We start from the raw sequence: 15,258 nt of genomic DNA, 5'->3' as shown, positions 1-15,258 counted from the left end.
TATACAGTGTTCCACATACAATGGTACAGGAAAAGAAAAAACATCCACCCAACGTGGGGCTCGAACCCACGACCCTGAGATTAAGAGTCTCATGCTTTACCGACTGAGCTAGCCAGGCTTGGTTGAGAATGTATGAAGGTGATGGCAAGGCAAGGCATCCTGACACTCCTGCTTTATTTCATACACTAAAGTACACGAGTAAGTGTAAAGTTAAGTATCTGTGGAGCATTGGTGGTTCAGTGGAAGAATTCTCGCCTGCCACGCGGGAGGCCTGGGTTCGATTCCCGGCCAAAGCAGTCTTGAGCTTTTGCTGATATGGCAGTGCATTTTGTGAAAGTGAGGACAGCCATTTGCGCTGTGGTGGGGCAAGTTGACAGTGTTCCACATACAATGGTACAGGAAAAGAAAAAAAACATCCACCCAATGTGGGGCTCGAACCCACGACCCTGAGGTTAAGAGTCTCATGCTCTACCGACTGAGCTAGCCAGGCTTGGTTGAGAATGTATGGAGGTGATGGCAAGGCAAGGCATCCTGACACTCCTGCTTTATTTCATACACTAAAGTACACGAGTAAGTGTAAAGTTAAGTATCTGTGGAGCATTGGTGGTTCAGTGGTAGAATTTTCGCCTACCACGCGGGAGGCCCGGGTTCGATTCCCGGCCAATGCAGTGCTGAGTCTTTGCTGATATGACAGTGCATTTTGTGAAAGTGAGGACAGCCATTTGCGCTGTGGTTAGGCAAGTTGACAGTGTTCCACATACAATGGTACAGGAAAAGAAAAAAAACATCCGCCCAATGTGGGGCTCGAACCCACGACCCTGAGATTAAGAGTCTCATGCTTTACCGACTGAGTTAGCAATGTTTGGTAACCGAGGAGTTGTGGTGATGGCAAGGCAAGGCATCCTGACTCTCCTGCTTTGTTTTGTACACTAAAGTACATGAGTAAGTCTAAAATTAAGCATCTGTGGATCATTGGTGGTTCAGTGGTAGAAATCTAGCCGGCCACGTGGGAGGCCGGGTTCAATTCCCGGTCAATACATTCCTGAGTTTTTGCTGATAGGGCAGTGCATTTTGTGAAAGTGAGGACAGCCATTTGCGCTGTGGTGATGCAAGTATACACTCTTCCACATACAATGGTAAAGGAAGAGACAAAAACAACTGCCCAACATGGAGCTCAAATATATGACCCTAAGATTAATAGTCTTATGCTCTAGCGACTGTGCTAGTCGGGCTTGGTTACGTAGGCTTGGAGGTGATGGCAAGGCAAGGCATCCTGACACTCCTGCTTTGTTTTATACACTAAAGTACATGAGTAAGTGTAAAATTAGGCATCTGTGGAGCATTGGTGGTTCAGTGGTAGAATTCTCGCCTGCCACTCATGAGGCCCGGAATCGATTCCCGGCCAATGCAGTCCTGAGTTTTTGCTGATATGGCAGTGTATTTTGTGAAAGTGAGGACAGCCATTTGCGCTGTGGTGGTGCAAGTTGACAGTGTTCCACATACAATGGTACAGGAAAAGAAAAAACATCCGCCCAACGTGGGGCTCGAACCCACGACCCTGAGATTAAGAGTCTCATGCTCTACCGACTGAGCTAGCCAGGCTTGGTTGAGAATGTATGGAGGTGATGGCAAGGCAAGGCATCCTGACACTCCTGCTTTATTTCATACACTAAAGTACACGAGTAAGTGTAAAGTTAAGTATCTGTGGAGCATTGGTGGTTCAGTGGTAGAATTCTCGCCTGCCACGCAGGAGGCCCGGGTTCGATTTCCGGCCAATGCAGTCCTGAATTTTTGCTGATATGGCAGTGCATTTTGTGAAAGTGAGGACAGCCATTTGCGCTGTGGTGGTGCAAGTTGACAGTGTTCCACATACAATGGTAGAGGAAAAGAAAAAAAACATCCGCCCAATGTGGGGCTCGAACCCACGACCCTGAGATTAAGAGTCTCATGCTTTACCGACTGAGTTAGCAATGCTTGGTAACCGAGGAGTTGTGGTGATGGCAAGGCAAGGCATCCTGACTCTCCTGCTTTGTTTTGTACACTAAAGTACATGAGTAAGTCTAAAATTAAGCATCTGTGGATCGTTGGTGGTTCAGTGGTAGAAATCTAGCCGGCCACGTGGGAGGCCGGGTTCAATTCCCGGTCAATACATTCCTGAGTTTTTGCTGATAGGGCAGTGCATTTTGTGAAAGTGAGGACAGCCATTTGCGCTGTGGTGGTGCAAGTATACAGTGTTCCACATACAATGGTACAGGAAAAGAAAAAACATCCACCCAACGTGGGGCTTGAACCAACGACCCTGAGATTAAGAGTCTCATGCTCTACCAACTGAGCTAGCCAGGCTTGGTTGAGAATGTATGGAGGTGATGGCAAGGCAAGGCATCCTGACACTCCTGCTTTATTTCATACACTAAAGTACACGAGTAAGTGTAAAATTAAGTATCTGTGGAGCATTGGTGGTTCAGTGGAAGAATTCTCGCCTGCCACGCGGAGGCCTGGGTTCGATTCCCGGCCAATGCAGTCCTTAGCTTTTGATGATATGGCAGTGCATTTTGTGAAAGTGAGGACAGCCATTTGCGCTGTGGTGGGGCAAGTTGACAGTGTTCCACATACAATGGTACAGGAAAAGAAAAAAAACATCCACCCAATGTGGGGCTCGAACCCACGACCCTGAGATTAAGAGTCTCATGCTTTACCGACTGAGTTAGCAATGCTTGGTAACCGAGGAGTTGTGGTGATGGCAAGGCAAGGCATCCTGACTCTCCTGCTTTGTTTTGTACACTAAAGTACATGAGTAAGTCTAAAATTAAGCATCTGTGGATCATTGGTGGTTCAGTGGTAGAAATCTAGCCGGCCACGTGGGAGGCCGGGTTCAATTCCCGGTCAATACATTCCTGAGTTTTTGCTGATAGGGCAGTGCATTTTGTGAAAGTGAGGACAGCCATTTGCGCTGTGGTGATGCAAGTATACACTGTTCCACATACAATGGTACAGGAAGAGAAAAAAACAACTGCCCAACATGGAGCTCAAATACATGACCCTAAGATTAATAGTCTTATGCTCTAGCGACTGTGCTAGTCGGGCTTGGTTACGTAGGCTTGGAGGTGATGGCAAGGCAAGGCATCCTGACACTCCTGCTTTGTTTTATACACTAAAGTACATGAGTAAGTGTAAAATTAGGCATCTGTGGAGCATTGGTGGTTCAGTGGTAGAATTCTCGCCTGCCACGCGTGAGGCCCGGAACCGATTCCCGGCCAATGCAGTCCTGAGTTTTTGCTGATATGGCAGTGTATTTTGTGAAAGTGAGGACAGCCATTTGCGCTGTGGTGGTGCAAGGATACAGTGTTCCACATACAATGGTACAGGAAAAGAAAAAACATCCGCCCAACGTGGGGCTCGAACCAACGACCCTGTGATTAAGAGTCTCATGCTTTACCGACTGAGCTAGCCAGGCTTGGTTGAGAATGTATGGAGGTGATGGCAAGGCAAGGCATCCTGACACTCCTGCTTTATTTCATACACTAAAGTACACGAGTAAGTGTAAAGTTAAGTATCTGTGGAGCATTGGTGGTTCAGTGGTAGAATTCTCGCCTGCCACGCGGGAGGCCCGGGTTCGATTTCCGGCCAATGCAGTCCTGAATTTTTGCTGATATGGCAGTGCATTTTGTGAAAGTGAGGACAGCCACTTGCGCTGTGGTGGTGCAAGTTGACAGTGTTCCACATACAATGGTACAGGAAAAGAAAAAAAACATCCGACCAATGTGGGGCTCGAACCCACGACCCTGAGATTAAGAGTCTCATGCTTTACCGACTGAGTTAGCAATGCTTGGTAACCGAGGAGTTGTGGTGATAGCAAGGCAAGGCATCCAGACTCTCCTGCTTTGTTTTGTACACTAAAGTACATGAGAAAGTCTAAAATTAAGCATCTGTGGATCATTGGTGGTTCAGTGGTAGAAATCTAGCCGGCCACGTGGGAGGCCGGGTTCAATTCCCGGTCAATACATTCCTGAGTTTATGCTGATAGGGCAGTGCATTTTGTGAAAGTGAGGACAGCCATTTGCGCTGTGGTGGTGCAAGTATACAGTGTTCCACATACAATGGTACAGGAAAAGAAAAAACATCCGCCCAACGTGGGGCTCGAGCCCACGACCCTGAGATTAAGAGTCTCATGTTCTACCGACTGAGCTAGCCAGGCTTGGTTGAGAATGCATGGAGGTGATGGCAAGGCAAGGCACCCTGACACTCCTGCTTTATTTCATACACTAAAGTACACGAGTAAGTGTAAAATTAAGTATCTGTGGAGCATTGGTGGTTCAGTGGTAGAATTCTCGCCTGCCACGTGGGAGGCCTGTGTTCGATTCCCGGCCAATGCAGTCCTGAGTTTTTGCTGATATGGCAGTGTATTTTGTGAAAGTGAGGACAGCCATTTGCGCTGTGGTGGGGCAAGTTGACAGTGTTCCACATACAATGGTACAGGAAAAGAAAAAAAAAAACATCCACCCAATGTGGGGCTCGAACCCACGACCCTGATATTAAGAGTCTCATGCTTTACCGACTGAGTTAGCAATGCTTGGTAACCGAGGAGTTGTGGTGATGGCAAGGCAAGGCATCCTGACTCTCCTGCTTTGTTTTGTACACTAAAGTACATGAGTAAGTCTAAAATTAAGCATCTGTGGATCATTGGTGGTTCAGTGGTAGAAATCTAGCCGGCCACGTGGGAGGCCGGGTTCAATTCCCGGTCAATACATTCCTGAGTTTTTGCTGATAGGGCAGTGCATTTTGTGAAAGTGAGGACAGCCATTTGCGCTGTGGTGATGCAAGTATACACTGTTCCACATACAATGGTACAGGAAGAGAAAAAAACAACTGCCCAACATGGAGCTCAAATACATGACCCTAAGATTAATAGTCTTATGCTCTAGCGACTGTGCTAGTCGGGCTTGGTTACGTAGGCTTGGAGGTGATGGCAAGGCAAGGCATCCTGACACTCCTGCTTTGTGTTGTACACTAAAGTACATGAGTTAGTGTAAAATTAGGCATCTGTGGAGCATTGGTGGTTCAGTGGTAGAATTCTCGCCTGCCACGCGTGAGGCCCGGAATCGATTCCCGGCCAATGCAGTCCTGAGTTTTTGCTGATATGGCAGTGTATTTTGTGAAAGTGAGGACAGCCATTTGCGCTGTGGTGGTGCAAGTATACAGTGTTCCACATACAATGGTACAGGAAAAGAAAAAACATCCGCCCAACGTGGGGGTCGAACCCACGACCCTGTGATTAAGAGTCTCATGCTCTACCGACTGAGCTAGCCAGGCTTGGTTGCGAATGTATGGAGGTGATGGCAAGGCAAGGCATCCTGATACTCCTGCTTTATTTCATACACTAAAGTACACGAGTAAGTGTAACATTAAGTTTCTGTGGAGCATTGGTGGTTCAGTGGTAGAATTCTCGCCTGCCACATGGGAGTCCCGGGTTCGATTTCCGGCCAATGCAGTCCTGAATTTTTGCTGATATGGCAGTGCATTTTGTGAAAGTGAGGACAGCCATTTGCGCTGTGGTGGTGCAAGTTGACAGTGTTCCACATACAATGGTACAGGAAAAGAAAAAAAACATCTGCCCAATGTGGGGCTCGAACCCACGACCCTGAGATTAAGAGTCTCATGCTTTACCGACTGAGTTAGCAATGCTTGGTAACCGAGGAGTTGTGGTGATGGCAAGGCAAGGCATCCTGACTCTCCTGCTTTGTTTTGTACACTAAAGTACATGAGTAAGTCTAAAATTAAGCATCTGTGGATCATTGGTGGTTCAGTGGTAGAAATCTAGCCGGCCACGTGGGAGGCAAGGCATCCTGACACTCCTGCTTTATTTCATACACTAAAGTACACGAGTAAGTGTAAAGTTAAGTATCTGTGGAGCATTGGTGGTTCAGTGGTAGAATTCTCGCCTGCCACGAGGGAGGCCCGGGTTCGATTTCCGGCCAATGCAGTCCTGAATTTTTGCTGATATGGCAGTGCATTTTGTGAAAGTGAGGACAGCCATTTGCGCTGTGGTGGTGCAAGTATACAGTGTTCCACATACAATGGTACAGGAAAAGAAAAAACATCCACCCAACGTGGGGCTTGAACCCACGACCCTGAGATTAAGAGTCTCAAGCTCTACCGACTGAGCTAGCCAGGCTTGGTTGAGAATGTGTGGAGGTGATGGCAAGGCAAGGCATCCTGACACTCCTGCTTTATTTCATACACTAAAGTACACGAGTAAGTGTAAAACTAAGTATCTGTGGAGCATTGGTGGTTCAGTGGTAGAATTCTCGCCTGCCACGCGGGAGGCCTGGGTTTGATTCCCGGCCAATGCAGTCCTGAGCTTTTGCTGATATGGCAGTGCATTTTGTGAAAGTGAGGACAGCCATTTGCGCTGTGGTGGGGCAAGTTGACAGTGTTCCACATACAATGGTACAGGAAAAGAAAAAAAACATCCACCGAATGTGGAGCTCGAACCCACGACCCTGAGATTAAGAGTCTCATGCTTTACCGACTGAGTTAGCAATGCTTGGTAACCGAGGAGTTGTGGTGATGGCAAGGCAAGGCATCCTGACTCTCCTGCTTTGTTTTGTACACTAAAGTACATGAGTAAGTCTAAAATTAAGCATCTGTGGATCATTGGTGGTTCAGTGGTAGAAATCTAGCCAGCCACGTGGGAGGCCGGGTTCAATTCCCGGTCAATACATTCCTGAGTTTTTGCTGATAGGGCAGTGCATTTTGTGAAAGTGAGGACAGCCATTTGCGCTGTGGTGATGCAAGTATACACTGTTCCACATACAATGGTACAGGAAGAGAAAAAAACAACTGCCCAACATGGAGCTCAAATACATGACCCTAAGATTAATAGTCTTATGCTCTAGCGACTGTGCTAGTCGGGCTTGGTTACGTAGGCTTGGAGGTGATGGCAAGGCATCCTGACACTCCTGCTTTGTTTTATACACTAAAGTACATGAGTAAGTGTAAAATTAGGCATCTGTGGAGCATTGGTGGTTCAGTGGTAGAATTCTCACCTGCCACGCGTGAGGCCCGGAATCGATTCCCGGCCAATGCAGTCCTGAGTTTTTGCTGATATGGCAGTGTATTTTGTGAAAGTGAGGACAGCCATTTGCACTGTGGTGGTGCAAGTATACAGTGTTCCACATACAATGGTACAGGAAAAGAAAAAACATCCGCCCAACGTGGGGGTCAAACCCACGACCCTGAGATTAAGAGTCTCATGCTCTACCGACTGAGCTAGCCAGGCTTGGTTGCGAATGTATGGAGGTGATGGCAAGGCAAGGCAAGGCATCCTGACACTCCTGCTTTGTTTCATACACTAAAGTACACGAGTAAGTGTAAAATTAAGTACCTGTGGAGCATTGGTGGTTCAGTGGTAGAATTCTCGCCTGCCACGCGGGAGGCCCGGGTTCGATTCCCGGCCAATGCAGTTCTGAGTTTTTGCTGATATGGCAGTGCATTTTGTGAAAGTGAGGACAGCCATTTGCGCTGTGGTGGTGCAAGTTGACAGTGTTCCACATACAATGGTACAGGAAAAGAAAAAAAACATCCGCCCAATGTGGGGCTCGAACCCACGACCCTGAGATTAAGAGTCTCATGCTTTACCGACTGAGTTAGCAATGCTTGGTAACCGAGGAGTTGTGGTGATGTCAAGGAAAGGCATCCTGACTCTCCTACTTTGTTTTGTACACTAAAGTACATGAGTAAGTCTAAAATTAAACATCTGTGGATCATTCGTGGTTCAGTGGTAGAAATCTAGCCGGCCACGTGGGAGGCCGGGTTCAATTCCCGGTCAATACATTCCTGAGTTTTTGCTGATAGGGCAGTGCATTTTGTGAAAGTGAGGACAGCCATTTGCGCTGTGGTGATGCAAGTATACACTGTTCCACATACAATGGTAAAGGAAGAGAAAAAAACAACTGCCCAACATGGAGCTCAAATACATGACCCTAAGATTAATAGTCTTATGCTCTAGCTACTGTGCTAGTCGGGCTTGGTTACGTAGGCTTGGAGGTGATGGCAAGGCAAGGCATCCTGACACTCCTGCTTTGTTTTATACACTAAAGTACATGAGTAAGTGTAAAATTAGGCATCTGTGGAGCATTGGTGGTTCAGTGGTAGAATGCTCGCCTGCCACTCGTGAGGCCCGGAATCGATTCCCGGCCAATGCAGTCCTGAGTTTTTGCTGATATGGCAGTGTATTTTGTGAAAGTGAGGACAGCCATTTGCGCTGTGGTGGTGCAAGTATACAGTGTTCCACATACAATGGTACAGGAAAAGAAAAAACATCCGCCCAACGTGGGGCTCGAACCCACGACCCTGAGATTAAGAGTCTCATGCTCTACCGACTGAGCTAGCCAGGCTTGGTTGAGAATGTATGGAGGTGATGGCAAGGCAAGGCATCCTGACACTCCTGCTTTATTTCATACACTAAAGTACACGAGTAAGTGTAAAATTAAGTATCCGTGGAGCATTGGTGGTTCAGTGGTAGAATTCTTGCCTGCCACGCGGGAGGCCCGGGTTCGATTCCCGGCCAATGCAGTCCTGAGCTTTTGCTGATATGGCAGTGCATTTTGTGAAAGTGAGGACAGCCATTTGCGCTGTGGTGGGGCAAGTTGACAGTGTTCCACATACAATGGTACAGGAAAAGAAAAAAAACATCCACCCAATGTGGAGCTCGAACCCACGACCCTGAGATTAAGAGTCTCATGCTTTACCGACTGAGTTAGCAATGCTTGGTAACCGAGGAGTTGTGGTGATGGCAAGGCAAGGCATCCTGACTCTCCTGCTTTGTTTTGTACTCTAAAGTACATGAGTAAGTCTAAAATTAAGCATCTGTGGATCATTGGTGGTTCAGTGGTAGAAATCTAGCCAGCCACGTGGGAGGCCGGGTTCAATTCCCGGTCAATACATTCCTGAGTTTTTGCTGATAGGGCAGTGCATTTTGTGAAAGTGAGGACAGCCATTTGCGCTGTGGTGATGCAAGTATACACTGTTCCACATACAATGGTACAGGAAGAGAAAAAAACAACTGCCCAACATGGAGCTCAAATACATGACCCTAAGATTAATAGTCTTATGCTCTAGCGACTGTGCTAGTCGGGCTTGGTTACGTAGGCTTGGAGGTGATGGCAAGGCATCCTGACACTCCTGCTTTGTTTTATACACTAAAGTACATGAGTAAGTGTAAAATTAGGCATCTGTGGAGCATTGGTGGTTCAGTGGTAGAATTCTCACCTGCCACGCGTGAGGCCCGGAATCGATTCCCGGCCAATGCAGTCCTGAGTTTTTGCTGATATGGCAGTGTCTTTTGTGAAAGTGAGGACAGCCATTTGCACTGTGGTGGTGCAAGTATACAGTGTTCCACATACAATGGTACAGGAAAAGAAAAAACATCCGCCCAACGTGGGGGTCGAACCCACGACCCTGAGATTAAGAGTCTCATGCTCTACCGACTGAGCTAGCCAGGCTTGGTTGCGAATGTATGGAGGTGATGGCAAGGCAAGGCAAGGCATCCTGACACTCCTGCTTTGTTTCATACACTAAAGTACACGAGTAAGTGTAAACTTAAGTACCTGTGGAGCATTGGTGGTTCAGTGGTAGAATTCTCGCCTGCCACGCGGGAGGCCCGGGTTCGATTCCCGGCCAATGCAGTCCTGAGTTTTTGCTGATATGGCAGTGCATTTTGTGAAAGTGAGGACAGCCATTTGCGCTGTGGTGGTGCAAGTTGACAGTGTTCCACATACAATGGTACAGGAAAAGAAAAAAAACATCCGCCCAATGTGGGGCTCGAACCCACGACCCTGAGATTAAGAGTCTCATGCTTTACCGACTGAGTTAGCAATGCTTGGTAACCGAGGAGTTGTGGTGATGGCAAGGAAAGGCATCCTGACTCTCCTGCTTTGTTTTGTACACTAAAGTACATGAGTAAGTCTAAAATTAAGCATCTGTGGATCATTCGTGGTTCAGTGGTAGAAATCTAGCCGGCCACGTGGGAGGCCGGGTTCAATTCCCGGTCAATACATTCCTGAGTTTTTGCTGATAGGGCAGTGCATTTTGTGAAAGTGAGGACAGCCATTTGCGCTGTGGTGATGCAAGTATACACTGTTCCACATACAATGGTAAAGGAAGAGAAAAAAACAACTGCCCAACATGGAGCTCAAATACATGACCCTAAGATTAATAGTCTTATGCTCTAGCTACTGTGCTAGTCGGGCTTGGTTACGTAGGCTTGGAGGTGATGGCAAGGCAAGGCATCCTGACACTCCTGCTTTGTTTTATACACTAAAGTACATGAGTAAGTGTAAAATTAGGCATCTGTGGAGCATTGGTGGTTCAGTGGTAGAATGCTCGCCTGCCACTCGTGAGGCCCGGAATCGATTCCCGGCCAATGCAGTCCTGAGTTTTTGCTGATATGGCAGTGTATTTTGTGAAAGTGAGGACAGCCATTTGCGCTGTGGTGGTGCAAGTATACAGTGTTCCACATACAATGGAACAGGAAAAGAAAAAACATCCGCCCAACGTGGGGCTCGAACCCACGACCCTGAGATTAAGAGTCTCATGCTCTACCGACTGAGCTAGCCAGGCTTGGTTGAGAATGTATGGAGGTGATGGCAAGGCAAGGCATCCTGACACTCCTGCTTTATTTCATACACTAAAGTACACGAGTAAGTGTAAAGTTAAGTATCTGTGGAGCATTGGTGGTTCAGTGGTAGAATTCTCGCCTGCCACGCAGGAGGCCCGGGTTCGATTTCCGGCCAATGCAGTCCTGAATTTTTGCTGATATGGCAGTGCATTTTGTGAAAGTGAGGACAGCCATTTGCGCTGTGGTGGTGCAAGTTGACAGTGTTCCACATACAATGGTAGAGGAAAAGAAAAAAAACATCCGCCCAATGTGGGGCTCGAACCCACGACCCTGAGATTAAGAGTCTCATGCTTTACCGACTGAGTTAGCAATGCTTGGTAACCGAGGAGTTGTGGTGATGGCAAGGCAAGGCATCCTGACTCTCCTGCTTTGTTTTGTACACTAAAGTACATGAGTAAGTCTAAAATTAAGCATCTGTGGATCGTTGGTGGTTCAGTGGTAGAAATCTAGCCGGCCACGTGGGAGGCCGGGTTCAATTCCCGGTCAATACATTCCTGAGTTTTTGCTGATAGGGCAGTGCATTTTGTGAAAGTGAGGACAGCCATTTGCGCTGTGGTGGTGCAAGTGTACAGTGTTCCACATACAATGGTACAGGAAAAGAAAAAACATCCGTCCAACGTGGGGCTTGAACCCACGACCCTGAGATTAAGAGTGTCATGCTCTTCCGACTGAGCTAGCCAGGCTTGGTTGAGAATGTATGGAGGTGATGGCAAGGCAAGGCATCCTGACACTCCTGCTTTATTTCATACACTAAAGTACACGAGTAAGTGTAAAGTTAAGTATCTGTGGAGCATTGGTGGTTCAGTGGAAGAATTCTCGCCTGCCACGCGGGAGGCCTGGGTTCGATTCCCGGCCAAAGCAGTCTTGAGCTTTTGCTGATATGGCAGTGCATTTTGTGAAAGTGAGGACAGCCATTTGCGCTGTGGTGGGGCAAGTTGACAGTGTTCCACATACAATGGTACAGGAAAAGAAAAAAAACATCCACCCAATGTGGGGCTCGAACCCACGACCCTGAGGTTAAGAGTCTCATGCTCTACCGACTGAGCTAGCCAGGCTTGGTTGAGAATGTATGGAGGTGATGGCAAGGCAAGGCATCCTGACACTCCTGCTTTATTTCATACACTAAAGTACACGAGTAAGTGTAAAGTTAAGTATCTGTGGAGCATTGGTGGTTCAGTGGTAGAATTTTCGCCTGCCACGCGGGAGGCCCGGGTTCGATTCCCGGCCAATGCAGTGCTGAGTCTTTGCTGATATGACAGTGCATTTTGTGAAAGTGAGGACAGCCATTTGCGCTGTGGTTAGGCAAGTTGACAGTGTTCCACATACAATGGTACAGGAAAAGAAAAAAAACATCCGCCCAATGTGGGGCTCGAACCCACGACCCTGAGATTAAGAGTCTCATGCTTTACCGACTGAGTTAGCAATGTTTGGTAACCGAGGAGTTGTGGTGATGGCAAGGCAAGGCATCCTGACTCTCCTGCTTTGTTTTGTACACTAAAGTACATGAGTAAGTCTAAAATTAAGCATCTGTGGATCATTGGTGGTTCAGTGATAGAAATCTAGCCGGCCACGTGGGAGGCCGGGTTCAATTCCCGGTCAATACATTCCTGAGTTTTTGCTGATAGGGCAGTGCATTTTGTGAAAGTGAGGACAGCCATTTGCGCTGTGGTGATGCAAGTATACACTCTTCCACATACAATGGTAAAGGAAGAGACAAAAACAACTGCCCAACATGGAGCTCAAATATATGACCCTAAGATTAATAGTCTTATGCTCTAGCGACTGTGCTAGTCGGGCTTGGTTACGTAGGCTTGGAGGTGATGGCAAGGCAAGGCATCCTGACACTCCTGCTTTGTTTTATACACTAAAGTACATGAGTAAGTGTAAAATTAGGCATCTGTGGAGCATTGGTGGTTCAGTGGTAGAATTCTCGCCTGCCACTCATGAGGCCCGGAATCGATTCCCGGCCAATTCAGTCCTGAGTTTTTGCTGATATGGCAGTGTATTTTGTGAAAGTGAGGACAGCCATTTGCGCTGTGGTGGTGCAAGTTGACAGTGTTCCACATACAATGGTACAGGAAAAGAAAAAACATCCGCCCAACGTGGGGCTCGAACCCACGACCCTGAGATTAAGAGTCTCATGCTCTACCGACTGAGCTAGCCAGGCTTGGTTGAGAATGTATGGAGGTGATGGCAAGGCAAGGCATCCTGACACTCCTGCTTTATTTCATACACTAAAGTACACGAGTAAGTGTAAAGTTAAGTATCTGTGGAGCATTGGTGGTTCAGTGGTAGAATTCTCGCCTGCCACGCAGGAGGCCCGGGTTCGATTTCCGGCCAATGCAGTCCTGAATTTTTGCTGATATGGCAGTGCATTTTGTGAAAGTGAGGACAGCCATTTGCGCTGTGGTGGTGCAAGTTGACAGTGTTCCACATACAATGGTAGAGGAAAAGAAAAAAAACATCCGCCCAATGTGGGGCTCGAACCCACGACCCTGAGATTAAGAGTCTCATGCTTTACCGACTGAGTTAGCAATGCTTGGTAACCGAGGAGTTGTGGTGATGGCAAGGCAAGGCATCCTGACTCTCCTGCTTTGTTTTGTACACTAAAGTACATGAGTAAGTCTAAAATTAAGCATCTTTGGATCGTTGGTGGTTCAGTGGTAGAAATCTAGCCGGCCACGTGGGAGGCCGGGTTCAATTCCCGGTCAATACATTCCGGAGTTTTTGCTGATAGGGCAGTGCATTTTGTGAAAGTGAGGACAGCCATTTGCGCTGTGGTGGTGCAAGTATACAGTGTTCCACATACAATGGTACAGGAAAAGAAAAAACATCCGCCCAACGTGGGGCTTGAACCAACGACCCTGAGATTAAGAGTCTCATGCTCTACCAACTGAGCTAGCCAGGCTTGGTTGAGAATGTATGGAGGTGATGGCAAGGCAAGGCATCCTGACACTCCTGCTTTATTTCATACACTAAAGTACACGAGTAAGTGTAAAATTAAGTATCTGTGGAGCATTGGTGGTTCAGTGGAAGAATTCTCGCCTGCCACGCGGGAGGCCTGGGTTCGATTCCCGGCCAATGCAGTCCTTAGCTTTTGCTGATAGGGCAGTGCATTTTGTGAAAGTGAGGACAGCCATTTGCGCTGTGGTGATGCAAGTATACACTGTTCCACATACAATGGTACAGGAAGAGAAAAAAACAACTGCCCAACATGGAGCTCAAATACATGACCCTAAGATTAATAGTCTTATGCTCTAGTGACTGTGCTAGTCGGGCTTGGTTACGTAGGCTTGGAGGTGATGGCAAGGCATCCTGACACTCCTGCTTTGTTTTATACACTAAAGTACATGAGTAAGTGTAAAATTAGGCATCTGTGGAGCATTGGTGGTTCAGTGGTAGAATTCTCACCTGCCACGCGTGAGGCCCGGAATCGATTCCCGGCCAATGCAGTCCTGAGTTTTTGCTGATATGGCAGTGTATTTTGTGAAAGTGAGGACAGCCATTAGCGCTGTGGTGGTGCAAGTATACAGTGTTCCACATACAATGGTACAGGAAAAGAAAAAACATCCGCCCAACGTGGGGGTCGAACCCACGACCCTGAGATTAAGAGTCTCATGCTCTACCGACTGAGCTAGCCAGGCTTGGTTGCGAATATATGGAGGTGATGGCAAGGCAAGGCAAGGCATCCTGACACTCCTGCTTTGTTTCATACACTAAAGTACACGAGTAAGTGTAATGTTAAGTACCTGTGGAGCATTGGTGGTTCAGTGGTAGAATTCTCGCCTGCCACGCGGGAGGCCCGGGTTCGATTCCCGGCCAATGCAGTCCTGAGTTTTTGCTGATATGGCAGTGCATTTTGTGAAAGTGAGGACAGCCATTTGCGCTGTGGTGGTGCAAGTTGACAGTGTTCCACATACAATGGTACAGGAAAAGAAAAAAAACATCCGCCCAATGTGGGGCTCGAACCCACGACCCTGAGATTAAGAGTCTCATGCTTTACCGACTGAGTTAGCAATGCTTGGTAACCGAGGAGTTGTGGTGATGGCAAGGAAAGGCATCCTGACTCTCCTGCTTTGTTTTGTACACTAAAGTACATGAGTAAGTCTAAAATTAAGCATCTGTGGATCATTCGTGGTTCAGTGGTAGAAATCTAGCCGGCCACGTGGGAGGCCGGGTTCAATTCCCGGTCAATACATTCCTGAGTTTTTGCTGATAGGGCAGTGCATTTTGTGAAAGTGAGGACAGCCATTTGCGCTGTGGTGATGCAAGTATACACTGTTCCACATACAATGGTAAAGGAAGAGAAAAAAACAACTGCCCAACATGGAGCTCAAATACATGACCCTAAGATTAATAGTCTTATGCTCTAGCGACTGTGCTAGTCGGGCTTGGTTACGTAGGCTTGGAGGTGATGGCAAGGCAAGGCATCCTGACACTCCTGCTTTGTTTTATACACTAAAGTACATGAGTAAGTGTAAAATTAGGCATCTGTGGAGCATTGGTGGTTCAGTGGTAGAATGCTCGCCTGCCACTCGTGAGGCCCGGAATCGATTCCCGGCCAATGCAGTCCTGAGTTT

At 47.5% G+C, this 15,258-nt stretch overlaps 27 non-coding genes across 27 annotated transcripts; 15 read left to right on the top strand and 12 right to left on the bottom strand.

The window, feature by feature from the left end:
* Positions 1-45: 45 nt before the first annotated feature.
* On the bottom strand, positions 46-118 carry TRNAK-CUU (transfer RNA lysine (anticodon CUU)). Its single transcript has one exon. It is a non-coding gene; the product is annotated as a tRNA-Lys (tRNA).
* A 107-nt stretch (positions 119-225) lies between these two features.
* TRNAG-GCC (transfer RNA glycine (anticodon GCC)) lies at positions 226-296 on the top strand. The gene has a single exon. It is a non-coding gene; the product is annotated as a tRNA-Gly (tRNA).
* Positions 297-597: 301 nt separating this feature from the next.
* On the top strand, positions 598-668 carry TRNAG-ACC (transfer RNA glycine (anticodon ACC)). Its single transcript has one exon. It is a non-coding gene; the product is annotated as a tRNA-Gly (tRNA).
* An 861-nt stretch (positions 669-1,529) lies between these two features.
* TRNAK-CUU (transfer RNA lysine (anticodon CUU)) lies at positions 1,530-1,602 on the bottom strand. Its single transcript has one exon. It is a non-coding gene; the product is annotated as a tRNA-Lys (tRNA).
* A 107-nt stretch (positions 1,603-1,709) lies between these two features.
* TRNAG-GCC (transfer RNA glycine (anticodon GCC)) lies at positions 1,710-1,780 on the top strand. Its single transcript has one exon. It is a non-coding gene; the product is annotated as a tRNA-Gly (tRNA).
* A 490-nt stretch (positions 1,781-2,270) lies between these two features.
* TRNAK-CUU (transfer RNA lysine (anticodon CUU)) lies at positions 2,271-2,343 on the bottom strand. The gene has a single exon. It is a non-coding gene; the product is annotated as a tRNA-Lys (tRNA).
* Positions 2,344-2,450: 107 nt separating this feature from the next.
* On the top strand, positions 2,451-2,520 carry TRNAG-GCC (transfer RNA glycine (anticodon GCC)). The gene has a single exon. It is a non-coding gene; the product is annotated as a tRNA-Gly (tRNA).
* A 1,041-nt stretch (positions 2,521-3,561) lies between these two features.
* Positions 3,562-3,632, top strand: TRNAG-GCC (transfer RNA glycine (anticodon GCC)). The gene has a single exon. It is a non-coding gene; the product is annotated as a tRNA-Gly (tRNA).
* A 1,605-nt stretch (positions 3,633-5,237) lies between these two features.
* TRNAK-CUU (transfer RNA lysine (anticodon CUU)) lies at positions 5,238-5,310 on the bottom strand. Its single transcript has one exon. It is a non-coding gene; the product is annotated as a tRNA-Lys (tRNA).
* Positions 5,311-6,099: 789 nt separating this feature from the next.
* Positions 6,100-6,172, bottom strand: TRNAK-CUU (transfer RNA lysine (anticodon CUU)). Its single transcript has one exon. It is a non-coding gene; the product is annotated as a tRNA-Lys (tRNA).
* Positions 6,173-6,279: 107 nt separating this feature from the next.
* On the top strand, positions 6,280-6,350 carry TRNAG-GCC (transfer RNA glycine (anticodon GCC)). The gene has a single exon. It is a non-coding gene; the product is annotated as a tRNA-Gly (tRNA).
* Positions 6,351-7,206: 856 nt separating this feature from the next.
* Positions 7,207-7,279, bottom strand: TRNAK-CUU (transfer RNA lysine (anticodon CUU)). Its single transcript has one exon. It is a non-coding gene; the product is annotated as a tRNA-Lys (tRNA).
* A 112-nt stretch (positions 7,280-7,391) lies between these two features.
* Positions 7,392-7,462, top strand: TRNAG-GCC (transfer RNA glycine (anticodon GCC)). The gene has a single exon. It is a non-coding gene; the product is annotated as a tRNA-Gly (tRNA).
* Positions 7,463-8,323: 861 nt separating this feature from the next.
* On the bottom strand, positions 8,324-8,396 carry TRNAK-CUU (transfer RNA lysine (anticodon CUU)). Its single transcript has one exon. It is a non-coding gene; the product is annotated as a tRNA-Lys (tRNA).
* Positions 8,397-8,503: 107 nt separating this feature from the next.
* Positions 8,504-8,574, top strand: TRNAG-GCC (transfer RNA glycine (anticodon GCC)). The gene has a single exon. It is a non-coding gene; the product is annotated as a tRNA-Gly (tRNA).
* An 856-nt stretch (positions 8,575-9,430) lies between these two features.
* On the bottom strand, positions 9,431-9,503 carry TRNAK-CUU (transfer RNA lysine (anticodon CUU)). Its single transcript has one exon. It is a non-coding gene; the product is annotated as a tRNA-Lys (tRNA).
* A 112-nt stretch (positions 9,504-9,615) lies between these two features.
* Positions 9,616-9,686, top strand: TRNAG-GCC (transfer RNA glycine (anticodon GCC)). Its single transcript has one exon. It is a non-coding gene; the product is annotated as a tRNA-Gly (tRNA).
* Positions 9,687-10,547: 861 nt separating this feature from the next.
* On the bottom strand, positions 10,548-10,620 carry TRNAK-CUU (transfer RNA lysine (anticodon CUU)). The gene has a single exon. It is a non-coding gene; the product is annotated as a tRNA-Lys (tRNA).
* Positions 10,621-10,727: 107 nt separating this feature from the next.
* On the top strand, positions 10,728-10,798 carry TRNAG-GCC (transfer RNA glycine (anticodon GCC)). The gene has a single exon. It is a non-coding gene; the product is annotated as a tRNA-Gly (tRNA).
* Positions 10,799-11,468: 670 nt separating this feature from the next.
* TRNAG-GCC (transfer RNA glycine (anticodon GCC)) lies at positions 11,469-11,539 on the top strand. The gene has a single exon. It is a non-coding gene; the product is annotated as a tRNA-Gly (tRNA).
* A 301-nt stretch (positions 11,540-11,840) lies between these two features.
* TRNAG-GCC (transfer RNA glycine (anticodon GCC)) lies at positions 11,841-11,911 on the top strand. The gene has a single exon. It is a non-coding gene; the product is annotated as a tRNA-Gly (tRNA).
* Positions 11,912-12,772: 861 nt separating this feature from the next.
* Positions 12,773-12,845, bottom strand: TRNAK-CUU (transfer RNA lysine (anticodon CUU)). The gene has a single exon. It is a non-coding gene; the product is annotated as a tRNA-Lys (tRNA).
* A 107-nt stretch (positions 12,846-12,952) lies between these two features.
* TRNAG-GCC (transfer RNA glycine (anticodon GCC)) lies at positions 12,953-13,023 on the top strand. Its single transcript has one exon. It is a non-coding gene; the product is annotated as a tRNA-Gly (tRNA).
* Positions 13,024-13,513: 490 nt separating this feature from the next.
* TRNAK-CUU (transfer RNA lysine (anticodon CUU)) lies at positions 13,514-13,586 on the bottom strand. The gene has a single exon. It is a non-coding gene; the product is annotated as a tRNA-Lys (tRNA).
* A 107-nt stretch (positions 13,587-13,693) lies between these two features.
* TRNAG-GCC (transfer RNA glycine (anticodon GCC)) lies at positions 13,694-13,764 on the top strand. The gene has a single exon. It is a non-coding gene; the product is annotated as a tRNA-Gly (tRNA).
* Positions 13,765-14,249: 485 nt separating this feature from the next.
* Positions 14,250-14,322, bottom strand: TRNAK-CUU (transfer RNA lysine (anticodon CUU)). The gene has a single exon. It is a non-coding gene; the product is annotated as a tRNA-Lys (tRNA).
* Positions 14,323-14,434: 112 nt separating this feature from the next.
* Positions 14,435-14,505, top strand: TRNAG-GCC (transfer RNA glycine (anticodon GCC)). Its single transcript has one exon. It is a non-coding gene; the product is annotated as a tRNA-Gly (tRNA).
* Positions 14,506-15,258: the final 753 nt, after the last annotated feature.

The sequence above is a fragment of the Pseudophryne corroboree genome, chromosome 3 (genome assembly GCF_028390025.1).
Source record: "Pseudophryne corroboree isolate aPseCor3 chromosome 3, aPseCor3.hap2, whole genome shotgun sequence".
Lineage (NCBI taxonomy): Eukaryota > Metazoa > Chordata > Amphibia > Anura > Myobatrachidae > Pseudophryne > Pseudophryne corroboree.
The sequence above is the reverse complement of the archived record's forward strand: the minus strand, read 5'-3'. Positions and strand labels throughout refer to the sequence as shown.